The 14777-nt window shown below is 44.0% G+C and overlaps 1 protein-coding gene across 2 annotated transcripts in view; it reads right to left on the bottom strand.

Moving 5' to 3' along the window:
• The window catches only part of TUNAR (TCL1 upstream neural differentiation-associated RNA), a 162447-nt gene extending 148063 nt beyond the window's left edge, over positions 1 to 14384 (bottom strand). The window contains exon 1 of one of the 2 annotated variants that reach the window (XM_058025421.1): positions 14291 to 14384. The gene's annotated coding sequence lies outside the window, so the exon portion shown is untranslated. The remainder of the gene's footprint in view (positions 1 to 14290) is intronic. The other variant, XM_058025422.1, reaches the window with a different exon arrangement.
• Between the last annotated feature and the right edge of the window lie 393 nt (positions 14385 to 14777).

Here is a 14777-nt window from a genome sequence, read left to right as displayed (position 1 = left end):
AAGCCTTGATGTCTATTGCCAACAGTTAAATGGAACCCAGCTGCTGTTTGACCAACTACAATTTGAACCAAACATGAAGGAGAATGAAATTGCAATCAATAACACAATCTTAATGCCAAATTAAATATATCCTTCACAACAAACATAGTTATACACAAATAACTCAGGAGCATTCCATGTCACACAGCAATACTCTAAAAATACATTTGCTTTCAGATGGGATTATATATGGCCAAGAAGTTTCTTCATAGCTCACACCTGAATTTAGAGGCTTTTCCCAGTACTGAAAGCTTTAATCAAATTAAAAACTTTCTCCCAGGTAGGATTATATCTCAACCTTATAGAGATACCCTATTATTCTTGCTGCTTTGTAGAGAGAAGGAAAAAAAACTTTTATGTAACTCTGTGTTTGATTTTTGAGAAATTAAATAAAAGAGAAAGTTTTGTTTGCACTGAAGGATGAGATTTCCCTCTGGATTTGCTGCCCTCTAGATATCTTTCAGTATAAAACTGCTGTGTTTTTTAAATGGATTTTGCAATAATCTGCTTTAGCTGAGGATGTAATGGGGGGAGAGGTGAATGAGTACAAATGCAGGGAAGAGGCAGTGTTTGAAGAGTTGTCAAGATGCTTTTTACAAAGTTAAGGTGTCTCCAGACGATGCCAGCTGTCCAAAGGAGGGGGACAGCTATATGTGTCTGTGGGGAAGGTAAATCAGTGCTGAAGTGCTGAGTGGTGGCTGTGCTGGGACAATGTGCTCCATTTGCTCTGCAGAAGGAGCAGTGAGATTATCACACACCGTTCCCACATACTGCTCCACCACTGAGTGTTAGTGCTGCTGTGAGAAAACCCATGTGGAGGCAGATTTCTTTCCCCAGAATTCCTCCCTATCTCTTGGATAATACAGTACTGCAAAGCTTTCCTCAGTGATGCCAAGCTCTGGGCTGGGAGTGCCACTTCACACATTCCAGATCTGTTTGATTTTCTCTGCAGCAGAGAATAAAAATATTTCAAAGACTTTAGCAGAACCTTTTTGCTACATTCTCTGTTTCCAGGCCTGCAGTGGCTCTGATCCCTCTGTTAGGGATCCCAGCAGAGGGAAATGCCCAAGCAAAAAGGCACATAGTGCAGCAGGAGCCTGAGAAAAAAATGTCATACAAAACAGGAGCAGTGCTGTTGATTCATTATCAGATCATACTAGTAAGATGAGGATTAGGTAAGCAGGGGAGCCTATTAGTAAAAGATAACCATAAATAAATTCTTCGGTTTGTTCAAGGTAATCGGGAAAAAGATGTTGTTCAGATTACCCAGAGCTAAAAGACTTCTAAGGGTCTCTCCAAATGAGATGAGACAAATAAATTGCCTCAATTATCTGTGTCTTAACCAGGGTGCTTACTATGGGAAAGGATTTTTTGGGAAAAACAGAAACACTTTATTATTAGATGAAGAAAAAAACCACCTAATTATTTGATGGAGAAAATAAGGCCTGACTTTTGGAGCCTCAAATCTTTGTGCAGGTATCCTACGCGGATTTCAAGTAATTTGACTATTGCACAAGTGTTTGTATCGGCTTCCCCCAGGCAAAATCCTGTAAAAATAAAAATGTACTTCTTTTTCTCAGCCTAGACATAAATATTCTTATTGGTTCCAAAGAAAATAACATTGCAGAAAGCACTGCTTTTGCATTTCAGTGTCTGCAGGATCTGACACCTTGACAAAATTATAAGTTGGCATGTAGAAAACACCATTCATCAAGGGAAACTAAGGGAAAAAACAGTTATTAACTCTCAAGGTCAGTGTAGGGTGATCAATATTATTAATTGCGTGTGGATAAGTTGAGACAGCAGTTCAGCACTCTAGCAATTATCTGAGATTCAATACCTGTATTAAATACTGGCAGTATTCAATCATGGGTGGTTAAGAAAAGAAGCTCCCCATTCTGCTCCCCTCTAGCAGGTGAAAGAAGGTTCCTGCACAGCTGGGCACCTTCAGCCCTGTGCTCACACCAAGCGTGATGGAGGCACAAACAGACATTGTGTCTGTCCTGTCTTTCTTTACGCTGGAAACAGAATCCTCCAACTAGCAAAAAATGCCCTGCCTTGGTGATATTTCTGATTCTACTATACGGTGAGAATTCCCAAGTCCAGGCAGACCTTGTGTTACCAAGAGATTGCAGCATGACTTTATCTGTGTTGGAACAGGAATCAGCAAACACGATTTCGGGGAAGAGCGAGTGCAGTAAGCACACAGCTTGCTTACACAGCACACAATACCACAGACATTTCTACCCACAGCCCCACCAATTAGTCAGAAAAAATCCCTGCTGAGTTACCTAATTTTGTCTTATACAAAATCCTAAATCCAGATTTCACTTACCTGTTCAATGTCATTTCTAAATCCTAATCAAGACAGCAAGAAAACATAAATTCCTAATTTCTAAATGCATGAACATTTTAACTTCTACAATTTTATCATAACTAAAGTGTTAATCCTATCCTATTGTCATGCCTTCAGCTGATTTATCACTCCAATTTATCTTATTTGATCACTTTGTTCCCAGGCACTGACTTCTGTGGTTAAATACTTGTTATAGACTCTCACTCACCCTGCGGTTTTGGGGAATGGGAAGGATCCTGAACCTGTTCCCTCTACTTGGTTAATCTGGGTCAGACAAGAGCAGAAAAACTCCCAAACAAAAATAATTTGTATTAAAATTTGCAAGAGTCCTCAAAAATATATTTTTTTAAGTCCTTGGCTGGAATGGCCAGGCCTTGGCTGTTCTTACTGCAGCTGCTGGGAAGAAAGAATGAGCCCTACAAGGTTGTTAGTCATAGCACTTGTTGCTTGCCTGAAAGGGCCTAATTTGCTGTAGTGATAAGCAGAGATGAGGAACCTGAACAGAATAAAAGTCTTGCTCTTGCTTTGGAACAGAATCTCAGGTGGATATTATTATTTATAAATTCAAAGACTGTCACTGGTTCAGAGCTAAATTTCAGGCATTCATCCAAATTAAACCCAAAGCTTAAACCTTTTGACATGAGCATTGCTCTCCACCAAGCATTTGTGTAATTAATATATCTTTTTTTAAAAACCTTAAAAAAACCTCCAACAACCCGCAATTCAAAACTGTATCAAATGAGCTGGAAAAGTACAGAGAAAAGGAGGCATTCAGTGAGAGCCCAGAAGCCATAGCTCTGACTTACATAAGCAAAGGACAAGAAGTGTCTTTCATGTAGGAGTTTCTTTTCCTGTCATGATTCAAACTAATAGTGAAGGTGGGTTCACTTACAAAATGGATTCCAAAAGAGGGACATTTTCCACTGACAGCATTAGCCAACCCCAATGTCCATGGGACCGTCATCTTCCTCCAGTCCCACTGCCAACATCAGCTGTTCTTCCCATCAGCCTAACCCAAGTGAAATCTCTCCTTCCAGCAAGTAACACCTGCTGAGGCCCCTGCTGCCCCGAGGCACGATGACTGACTGGTGAGGTTGCCTAAGCTTTGTACTGATCTATTAAAGCTGTGACAGCATCTGGAGGAGCAAAGGGAGGGTAAAAATTAACTCAAACAATCACAAGAAGCAGTAGAAGGGGATGTGAAGGCAGAGGTCCTTGATTTCTGGTTATTTTAATCAAATTTTGCCTATGAAAATTTGCAAGTAAGTGGTGTTGGTGCTGCTTCAAAAAATAAAGAAGTACAGAGAGCTGAGCTGAGGGAGGCACATGGATGGAGGAATTCACTTGAAGTATCCCACTTTCAATTACACTGCAAAACCTGTTTAAGTTATCTCCCACTCCAGGATGCCAAAGGTATCCCTGTCCCCTTCCTCTGGGCACTTGCCTTCAGCAGCTTCCCTAGGATGGGACACCCTCCCAGGTGTTTCCCCAAAGAACACTGGGTACTGTTCATCCAGGAAAAGAATCTCTGCTCTGATCCAGGCTCCAGGGCATGACCAGGGAACACAGCTGGGTCCCTCACTAGGTGTGGCTGAGCACAGGGAGCCACATGGCATCCAGCAGGAGAGGATTCCTCAGAGGAACAGGAGTGCAGCAGCTGGCTGGCCCCAGTGGAGTGCAGTTCACTTCTGGGCTCATGCTGCAGTCGTGCCCCAAGCCCAGCAGATCAAACAGTGATGGAAGTGCAGTTTGTTTGCACAGAGCAATGACAGCTTCATGCAGCACTCCTTATGCTGCAGCCAGCATGTGGGAAGGGAAACCTGGAGTGTTTAGGGGGAGCCCTGTCTTTGTGGAGAGATGAGACTCAGGGATCTCAACTCTGTTCCTGCTTTTGCCCCAGGGCTCCTGTGCAAATCCCCTGCCCGTGCTGGACTGCAGCACCCTGGAACTGTTCCTGGCATCACATTTGTTTTGACCCTCTCTACACATTGTAAGGTCATTTAGGATCTTTACCAACAAGACATCACATGAAAGATGTCAGTGTCCTTTTGCTGCTTGATCTCCTTAGAAGTCCAAACAAATACACATGCCCCTCTGCAGGGATCTAAGCACAGAATAGTGATCATGAGGAAACTGCTCACTGCCAAGATTGCTCTTTCATCCCAATACTTCTCTGTGCTCTATTTGATATATGTGTGCATTTTTCCATTTGGATATCAAGAATAAATAAGTGGACTCTGTTCAAAGTTTCAGTCATTCACACTATCTAGATACAGACAAAAAGCTAATTCTAATCAAAATAGCTGCAAAATATGAGATTTTCAACAATTATAGAGACAAAATATTGTTTAATGATATAGCAAGTTGACACTACTACCTTCTCACCAGAGCCATCAACCCACACTGGTGAGAGCTGGATTCTCATTGATGTAAATAAAATTAATCCCACTGGAATTAACTTAGTCAACATCCATTGAAGACCTACCTTTTACTTTTCTACAATTACTTCCACTTTCAAATGTCCCCAGGGTGATGAATTGTGGATTTATACAAAGCCCATTGCACTTCTCAGACTTTCACTGTCACTGCACTTTTTTAGTTGTCCCAGTTTTTCCCCTCACATCTCCTTTTAAAACTTTGGCCATATAATTCACTTAAGCTTCTAAATGAGATACCTCTATAAAGAGCATCTGGGTCAGCCAGCCTTAATTTGAAAATGTCATTACTCCCACACTAAACTTCTCCAGTCAATCCCACAGCAGCCATCATGGTTTGTATACCTCCCAGAACAATCCAAGTGAAACTGTGGTCTTTTCATCTTTCAGAAAGAATAAAAATGTGAGAAAGGGGTAAGAAAACACCACCCAGGTGGTGAAGACTCAAATTGCACAGGGAAATAGAATGAGAAACTATGCTAATTTCCACAGGTTTTTTGGGCTGCAAAGGTGCAAAATGTTATCTGTAAAAAGGAAAAAACAATAAGGTTTTAGCTTGTGCATGGCTCAGTTCCAGCTCAACTATCTCTAAGTCAACATCATTTTGCAAAGTTCAGAAATATTCAAGATGCTCCTGAGGTTCAGAGTATCATTACTGTGTCTCCCATATGGCCTCTCCTGCAGGTAACTGGAGAAAACTGTTTCTGGGTCAGTGGAGTTAACAGGATTACATCTCATCTAAAGGTGGGGTACTTTTCACTTTCTTAACCTGAAAGTTAAACAGCTGCATGCCTAGTGTCCCTCTGCAGCCAGTTTGATGAAGGCATTTTCAGAGGACACTTCTTTTGCTCCTATAGCAGCTATTAAAATAAGCTGAATCCCTTGCCCTCAGGAGCTGCTCACCTACATATTTAACTCCAAATGTCTCTGGGAGCCAGAGCTGTATCTTCAGCCATAGGGGACTGGGTGCAGCTGGAGGTGGAGGTGCTTCCATCCAGGTGTCTGCAGGTGAGTGCTGGGTGCAGGGTGCAATCTCTGGCAGAGTTTGCTGATACAGTGAGTAGACCCTGGAGAGCATTTCAGCCTGCTGTCAAGCAGACAACTAGGTCTGACTGTGTGCAGGTGTCTGGTGTGGCCGGCAGCTTCCAGGACAGCAAAAGTCCTGTGCTAAATCTGCAGCTCTCTGGGGATGTCCAAACTACTCCAGGGCATCTCAAATGGCACCAGACAGGTTTAAGAAACTGAACTGAGTCCCTGATGCTTGGACACCTCTCTGTATCACTCTGGCAGGACTGACAGACCATCACTGACTACAAACCAAGCACAGACAGCCATTTCACAGGTAGACAACTCCATGCAGATGTCAGTATTTGCCTAACTCCTGTTAGAACCTACCCAGGTGTTGCACACTGGCTGGGACATAGCAGCACCACAGCAAAGTGCTTTTCAGCATGTGGATCCTGTAGGGGGATACAGTATGGGTAAATGAAGGTGGTATAGAATGTAATCAAATCCCCTAAAGAGCTGCAGCTGGACCAATTACTAAAGATTAGGAGCAGGCCTGATCTTAACAGGCCACACCTGTAGCCAATAAGAACAGTGGTATAAAAGAGTGGGTTGGTGGGAGCTGAAGTCAGATGGCTGCTGTAAGGACCAGGAACAGTCAGTGCTTAGAGGACCTGCCTATGAGAAACATTGAGGCGGTATGAAACTGGTGATAGAAACTGGTGATATGAAATCCTTGCACTATAATGATAATAGAACTCTTAATATATGAGACAACAGTATCCCAGCACTTGCTCCCCATTTTCCCAAGGAGGACACACAGGCAGCACAAGCAAACCCAATGTCTCTGGTCACTTGTCACTGGCACTGCAGAAACAGCTTGAGGACAAACCCTGCTCTGTGGGTTAATTAGTGTTAGCTCATTGTTTAAAAAAATTAGGTTAAGTCATTGATATAAGGGGAGCAGAACCTGAGCCCTGGAGGAAGCATCTCCAGCAGAGTCATTAACAAAGCTTAAAGAGTCTCACAGTTCCTGCCCTGGCAACATGACCACAGCCCCTGTACAAACTGATATAAAAGGTCAGGGTCTCCTTCTGTCTGCTCTGCCCTAATTACAAGCAGAAGAGAAATGTAAATGCCTCTTTGCATTTCATCAGAAAGCATATGGACTTGTGTTATCATGGTAATAAAGGTAATGCACATTTGCTGAGCTCCAGTGGGCCATATCAACAAAAGCAGCATGTTTGGAGCAGTGTATTTTCTCAACAGCTACACCAGACTCTGGATGCTCTGAGCTGTGCTTCAATGTGGTAAAGAAAATAAGTACTTTGGGTTCAAACTCAGTATCATTCAACTGGCTGTTTATAAAGAAATGGCAGGAGATGTTTAAAATATGAGTGCAAGGACAGGCTCTTCAATCTCATGAACCAATCTAGAGTTAAGTGAGTGAATCACTCATCTGCTCTGTGAGCTAATAAGAGGAGAAAATCAACTCTGAGAAACCAATTATAGTTCAACACCACCATCCTCCAGGATGTGATCTCAATGTCAAGTAAGTCTCCCAAAATCAGTCTCTGGGGCTCGCTGGGAAAGTTCTCCATGTCAGAATAGAGTAAATTTGTTTCCAGAAGATCTAAATGGACACATCCAAATCAAAAAAGCAAAATGGCAGCATAGAATGGTCAACTAGAAGCAGACATCTAAAAACCAGGAGTTAAAATTACAGCAGTCAGATGAGATTCAGCATTTGAAATGCCAACCAAAGCAGGAGAGTGAGCAGAATGAAGTATTAACCCCACTACACTACAGTGAAACATGGATTTGGTTAGCTCATAAACCTCAAGGTTTATCTATGAGAGGTTCCTGTCATATTCTCAGGATACCAGCTCCCAGTACTCTTTAAAAAATATGTGGTAGTGATCTTTATGATCTCCACAAGAAAAAATAATAATATCAAATAATAATCTAGAGGGGGCTCAGAAGCAGTGGCCTATTTGGGACTGCTCATTTTGTGCTGAATTTGGAGACTGCACTCCCTGGTGGAATACCTCAAAGCAGAAAGGACTTTAAACAGCCAGGGCTCAGTACTCACAGTCCCTGGAGTCCTTGCAGTAAGAAGATCCCTCTGAAAGAGAGAGGCTGTATTTCATCCTCTGTGCCAGTTCCTATATAAACCACCATGGCCCTTTGCCTGCATTTGGAAGCCCCAGGCCTGATTTTCAAAGAGACCAAGCACCTAAAGTTCCAGCTGAACTCAGCAGTTCAGGAAAACAAACTCACAATAGCTGACCAGACAAAATGATATCCCTCTTCTGAGAAAAATTTGATTTAATTTTCTTTTAACTTTGGCTTCTCCAAACAGAAAACTATATAGTAAATTCTCCTCAACATGAGATTTGAAGTCACACTGTCCTATTACAGCTTTTTTTGTGAGGTAAAAGATTAAAAACAACTTTTCCACCAGACTGAAGACCCTTTAGCTTTGGGGGAAGGGGACAGGAAGAAAAAAAGTAGCCACAAGCTGTATAGTGACAATTTGCCTTATGCTGGCAGGATGATCAGGAAACATGTAGGCATTTTTCTGCTAGGTGGAGCCCAGATGAACAATCACAACTTGGTCATCTTAGAGGAGTTCACAAGACATTAACAATAATTAACACAAAGCTTTTCCCCAAGATTGTATCTATAATCTCTATTTCCTACTCCATACTCCTGCGACTGAGGACAATTTTCTTTGTCTTAATGATGAATAAAGTGGTTTTGAGAACTGCTCTGGGCAACCATCACTGAGATCTTATTGTTTTTATCTAGCCCAAAGTAGTTTTGGGTGAGGAAAGAAATGTCAGAGCTGTCTGCTCTCCTGCTGATGTTGAAATAACAAGATCACTACATGTTGGTCTGAGTCTCAGACATGAAAACCAGCTCAAAGAAGCTTTTGCTGATGGCATTGGTGTGCAAGTGGCTCAGTTTTTTTGTAGGGTCTTAGTTCTCTTGAGCTTTGACAGTTGTGGGTGTTTTCATAAATGGGAAGAAAGGACCCAAACCTACTGACCCTGAAGCATTAGCCATTCAATTCTGCTGTGGATCTTGCATCTGGAGAAGCCCACAAGCCTGTAAATCAGCAAACTGTCACATCAAGCAGCTGAATTACTGTGTGATGACATGAGCCACAGCATCCCATGGCATCAGAGAGGGGAGATTTTCTTGCAGAAAAGAGCATTGAAAAGGCTGAGCAGTGGGACCCTGGGGACTGCTGGGGAGCTGAGTGAATCAGCCATGCTGCTCTGCTCCATGCTGCCGTGGCAAAACTGACTTTGCATCTAAATTAGCTCATTTAAAAGTGTCCTGGGCACCTCTGCACCATCCTTTCCTCCCTTATGTGACTGCATAAGAAAATTTAAAGGAAAAGGCAAAACACAGTCTTTCTAAAATCTACAGCCTAGTTTATCATCCATAAATACAGCACTTCTCCAGGCATTTCCTGGCTGATGCTGTTCCCCCCCAAATACCCAGAGAAATCCTCAAGTGCTGTATACTAGAGGTTATAATACAAAAATAATTGCACAGAACAGACCAAAGAGAAAAACAGCAGGTTATTCCATAAGCCCAGAAAAACTTAAACTTTTTTTGTTATAGTTTTTGTTACTATAAATCACTATTTCCTGATCAGCAGAGCACGCTGAGATGGTGAGCTGTACAAATCTCAAGAATGAGGCACAGCATCTTGTGCCTTCTAATTAGTTCTGCTGGAATAATTGACTCTGGCTGGGCACCAGAGCTGGCACAGCTGTGAGCTGACAAGGCTGTGAGGAGGCAGGAGCAGGTACAGAAGAAGATGGGCAACAGCAGCATCACACACCTGTGAGAGCAAGGCAAGCAAGGAAAGATCCTAGGGCTGAGGGAAGAATATATAGAAAAGATCAGAAGAAATAGAGAAGGACTGACAGGCAAAAACAAATGAGAAAGAAGGAGGTAGTAGCTCTGATGGCTGCCTAAAAGAGCAAAGAACCTCTGGTTGAAGTTGATGAAAACTGTGCTGTCGCAGACATTTTTTCATAGAAATCCTTTCTTTCAGATTTGTTCATCTTCTGGGAAGCAGAGGCCCCAGAAAGAGAATGTAAACAATTATTATCAGCTGCTGTGGAATGCAATAGGATGCACCTGTGATTGGCCCATGTTCCATGTGTACAATTAAGGGCCAATCCCAGGGCAAGCTCTCTGGAACACAGTGACAGAGAACTCTCTTGTTTTTAGATTCTTTTCTATTCTATTCTTAGGTTAGCAGCATCTGCAACTTCTCTCCTTATTCTTTTTAGTATAGTAATAATGTATTATATATCATATATCAATAAATCCAGCCTTCTGATCATCAAACAAGATTCTCATCCTTCTCTCACCCTGGAGACCTTATCAGGTCACTGTAATACTGTGCATTTGTATGAACAAAAGTTATAAACATGAAATACTTGTTAAAGATTTGGTGGTTGGTTGTTTGGGTTTTTAAGCTATTGCACAAAATCCTACTGAATTTTTTTTCATGGTGACACGGTCACTTGGTCAACCTTCACTGACAGAACAGAAGCAGGGAAACACCTTTGAAACAGGATGTGGCAACAAAGAACACAACAAGGACTCCAAAAATTGTCCCAGTTTGCATACAATTAAGATAGGAAAAAATGGTGTTTTTAAAGGTAAAGGTATGGATCCTTATGGATTCCCTCTAAGGGAAAAGGTATGGATTTTCCTCTCAGTGCATCCAGAGTATTCTCTATAAACATGCAGGGTTTTTGTTAAACAATGTTGACATTGATATTGTATCTAATTAATTCACACATAGCATTGGGAGGGAAAATTAACACATTCCCTCTTATTTCTTCTTCTGAAATTAGATGCTTTGTTGTATTCATTTTCTACTTTGCTATAACCAAATTCCTTCTTTATTTTTTTTTAATAATACTAGACCTTCTTCTAGTGAGTGAGAGTAGTAAAAAGCATTCTGCCAGCCAGCCCCTGCCTTTACCTAACAATTTAGAAGGTCTTAAATGTTTTGTTCATATTTTTCTGTCCCCATGAATGCCTTCACCACAAAGATGCTGCCTTGGTGCTACCCCCAGGAAGAGCTTCCCACCACAGCTGGCACTGATGCTCCTCAGCTCCTAGCTGCTGGCCTCCTGCAGTTCCCCACAGCAACCTCTCCATCCTCTGGAGGACTTCAAATTTAAAAGCAGTGTGTAACCTTCTCACCAGTGCTCACCTTTTCAGACCCACGAGCCTGACAGACACACAGAAACAAGCTCTGCTCTGCTTTCTCAGAGGCTGGAAAGGGGTCACTCATCCCCTCGTTGGTGTCTCACCTCCCAGGACAGCTGAAGGCAGGGTTTGGCATCACAGGGGTGGGATGTCACTGTTAGAGAGCAGGAACAAGTCACAGGCCTGATGCAGCATGGAGATGTCAAGGGTGGTCTGGGCTCCTTTGGACATGCAGCCCAGCACAGTCTCATCAGACAAGAGATTTGCAGCAAGCTCCCCTCTCTTTGTTCCACAGCATCCTGCCTAGGCCAAAGAGCCTTTGAGGCTTATCTAAATTACAGTGGTTCCTTCTTATTTGCCCACTATGAGTGTGTCCCTGTTGGAGTTAAAACAGATTAATGTGATGAGGCATGACTCCTTCCTGCAGAAACTTTGCTCTTTAGATACTACCCTTTTACTTTTTTTCCCCCTACTTTATATTCTGTCTTCAACCAGCTTATAAAACAGAAGTGTATATCTGGGTATAGAGAGTGTGTGCTTTCTCAAATTATCTCAATCCTGTTTTCAACTCTGGGTACAACTCTTACCTTCCACTTCTCCAGCAAAATAGCTGTTTTTAATTAAGGAAGGCATATTTTTTGCTGCAGATCAGCTATTTCATACTAAGCTCCTTCAAAACTTTTCAATATACCATCTGGAGCTGATGATTTGCTGCTTTTTAAATTATCGATTTGTTCCAGCTCTTCCTTCTGACACATCTTGATTACCAGAAAGGAGCAAGTCCCAGTAGGAATCACTCTGATATTCTCTGTGCTGAGGAGAGCTGCAAACAAATCATTTAGATTCTCAGCAATGTCCTTATCTTCTTTAATTTCTGCCTTTAATTTTCGGTGATCCAGTTTCTGAACCAGCAGTTAATTATTCCAGCTCTCCTGACTGACACACCTGAAGCACTCTTATTTTATAACTCTAGTATTTTGCAGTGCACCATGCTTCCTTTTTATTTCCCTTTCATCTAGCCTTTACACTTATTAATAAACCAATGTATTGGAAAGCTTAGGTTAGATTTTCAGATTTGGAAGGGTTCCCTGACACTTAGTTGTACTGATTTCCTCTTTGTTTGCCCAGTGTTACTGTTGTTGGCAACATACATGCCCTCCAGACTCTATTATTGTTCTTAAGTGGAATTCATGGCATCTTCCTCTACTCTTCCCTCAGGAGCTTTTGTGACAAATCCTCTCAACACAACCAGAGCCCAGATGCTCTGAAATTTCAGACACTTTTTTGTATTTATTTCCCACTAAGCAACAGGACTGTATTACATTAATATGTCTGCTAGCAGCTACAGATGCAATCTTGTCTTGAATTCCTTCCTGCATATTGATTAAGAACCAAAAATCAGGATATCAGGATGTAGGCACCTAAAAAAGGTGGCATTTTGATCTGAAATTTGCTACTGACTTAAGTCTCTGGCCCAAGCTGGGAAAACAGGCACCTACTCCTTTTGTAATCCTTTCCAAAGGCAGTATTTGGACAGCACCTGGCAAACCTGGGGTGTGTAATCCATACCAGCAGCAAGATGGTGTTGGAAACTGCTTGTCCACAATAGTGCAGTGATTAGGGTGCTTTCTTCCAGACAGGGAAAGGCTGCATGGCAGGGAGGTCAAGCCATCATTGCCCATCTCAAATGAAGCACTTGGGCACCTGGCAGGGGGAAGAGGGCACAACTTTCCTCTTGTTGGGACAGGGTTCCTGGCTCAGAGAGACCTGCAAAGCTGCTGGGGTGAGAGGAGGCCTGGCACTACAGCTTGGTGCTCTGGGGTCTCAGAGCAGAGAGGTCTCCCATGTTTGAGTCAGTGTGCTGATCCTAAGCCCCTCATCTCACCCACGAGCTCAGTGCAAAATGGTCCCTAAAACAAAGTGTGTAAATTACTGTCTGGTGCCTGCTGAGACTCCTCTTCAATATGCAGGAAGAGCTTGTCTTTCTGAGACACAGGTGTTTGGGATTATGTTAAAGCTGTGGCCTGAGCCCTGAGCCATCTCCTGCTCAGAGCTCTCACGCCTCAGCCCCAAGGAACATCCAGCTCCTGCCTGAAAACTTGACAGTTTGGCAGAGTGAGCTGAACTGTACCTCAAGTTCACATGAAAACCAAAGGAATTTGAACAGGCTTGCTTTGGGCTTGTTAAACTCCTTCCTGAATTGCTGTTCTTCAGTATTTTCTTCTGGTTTCCTTCTGCTGACACACCTAAACATGGCTGGACAGCAGACTGCTTCCCTATCCAGCTCATGCCAAATCATTACTCATGTAGCAAAAGCCCCCACAAAATGTCAGCTGAGCTTTAAATCATTCATTGTTAAGAAAAAAAACCAGAATCCTACCAATGGCTATTGAATTGCTGTTAATGATTTAAAAAGAAAGGACTAGAATGCAGCACAACAGACATAATCCTCAAGTGGTTCTACTGCAAAGGAGGTTTGGCCATCCTCTCTCTGGTGGCTCTTTCCTCACCAGCCACTTCCCCTCCACCCCTGGCCATGCTCACTTCAGCCTCAGAGCAGTGGGTGCCACAAACTCAAAATGGCTCACGCACAGCACAGGGGTGGCTGCAAGCAGGGAGGCCTCGTAACCCACCCAAACACCTGCAGGAGGTTTGCTTTTGGCCTCTCTGCCTGTCAAGAAACAGATCTTATTTTGGTTATACCCATTCAGATAAAAACCTCAGGCTGAAGAAGTGGGGAGTTACATTTATATCACATTTAAAACCCTGGTCACTGTCTGGTTACACATGCAGACATACTCAGAGACAGAAGCAACTGGGGAAAGGCCTTTGACGTTCCCTTCCATTAAATATTCCTCAAGTCCCCAGCCTGGTGACTTCATGTTGCTACAGCTTCTCCCAGGGCATCCACAAACCTGTTCCAGCTCCTGCTCATCTTTCCTGGCCACGTTTGAAGCCTCTGAACCCAATGAGATGAGAGGATGCTAACAAAACATTAAATCGCCAAGAAAATGTCACCACAACCCTCTGACCCCCTGCTCTGCCGAGAGACCGAAAGAACCCCAAATTCCCCTTTGCCACCTCCGATCTTCCCACCCCGATCCGCCCTCGGGCTCGGCGCTCGCAGGGCCCACAGGTGCCCGGCCGTGAGGCGAGGTCCGCGTGGGGCACGGCCGGGGGTGCCCCGGGCCCCGCTGGCGCTTACCTTGGCAAGGGGCACGTGTGCGGGACCTCGGGCCGCCTGCCCCGGGGATGGCGCAGGGAAGAGGCCGGGAAGCGGCAGGGAAGAGGCCGGGAAGCGGCGGGGAGCCGGCGGGGCCCCGAGGAGCCCCGGAGCGGGCGCGCTGCTCCCAGGAGAGGCAGCGGGGCTGCGGGAGCCCGGCTGGGACACGGCGCTGCTCAGGCGGCGGCTCCGGGCAGGGCAGCGCGCTGTGGAGCTGCTCCCCGCCGCGGCGTTACCATCTCGCGGTCCCGGCGAGCAGCAGCGCCCTCAGGCACGGCCGGCATCTCCGGCGAGGGCTGGGAGCGGCATCGCGGTGTGTGCCTGGGTGGGTAACACCGGCACCGGCTTCTCCCGAGGAAAACGAGCACCCCAAAGAGTAAAATGCAACACAGATGGAAAACAGGCAGGACCGCATTGAGAGATGCTTCTGGGTCAGGGCTGTGCCGCTTCCCCGGTCCAACAGCACCAT

The sequence above is a fragment of the Melospiza georgiana genome, chromosome 6, assembly GCF_028018845.1.
Source record: "Melospiza georgiana isolate bMelGeo1 chromosome 6, bMelGeo1.pri, whole genome shotgun sequence".
NCBI classification, from domain to species: Eukaryota; Metazoa; Chordata; class Aves; order Passeriformes; family Passerellidae; genus Melospiza; species Melospiza georgiana.
This window is presented reverse-complemented; position numbering and strand designations above follow the sequence as displayed.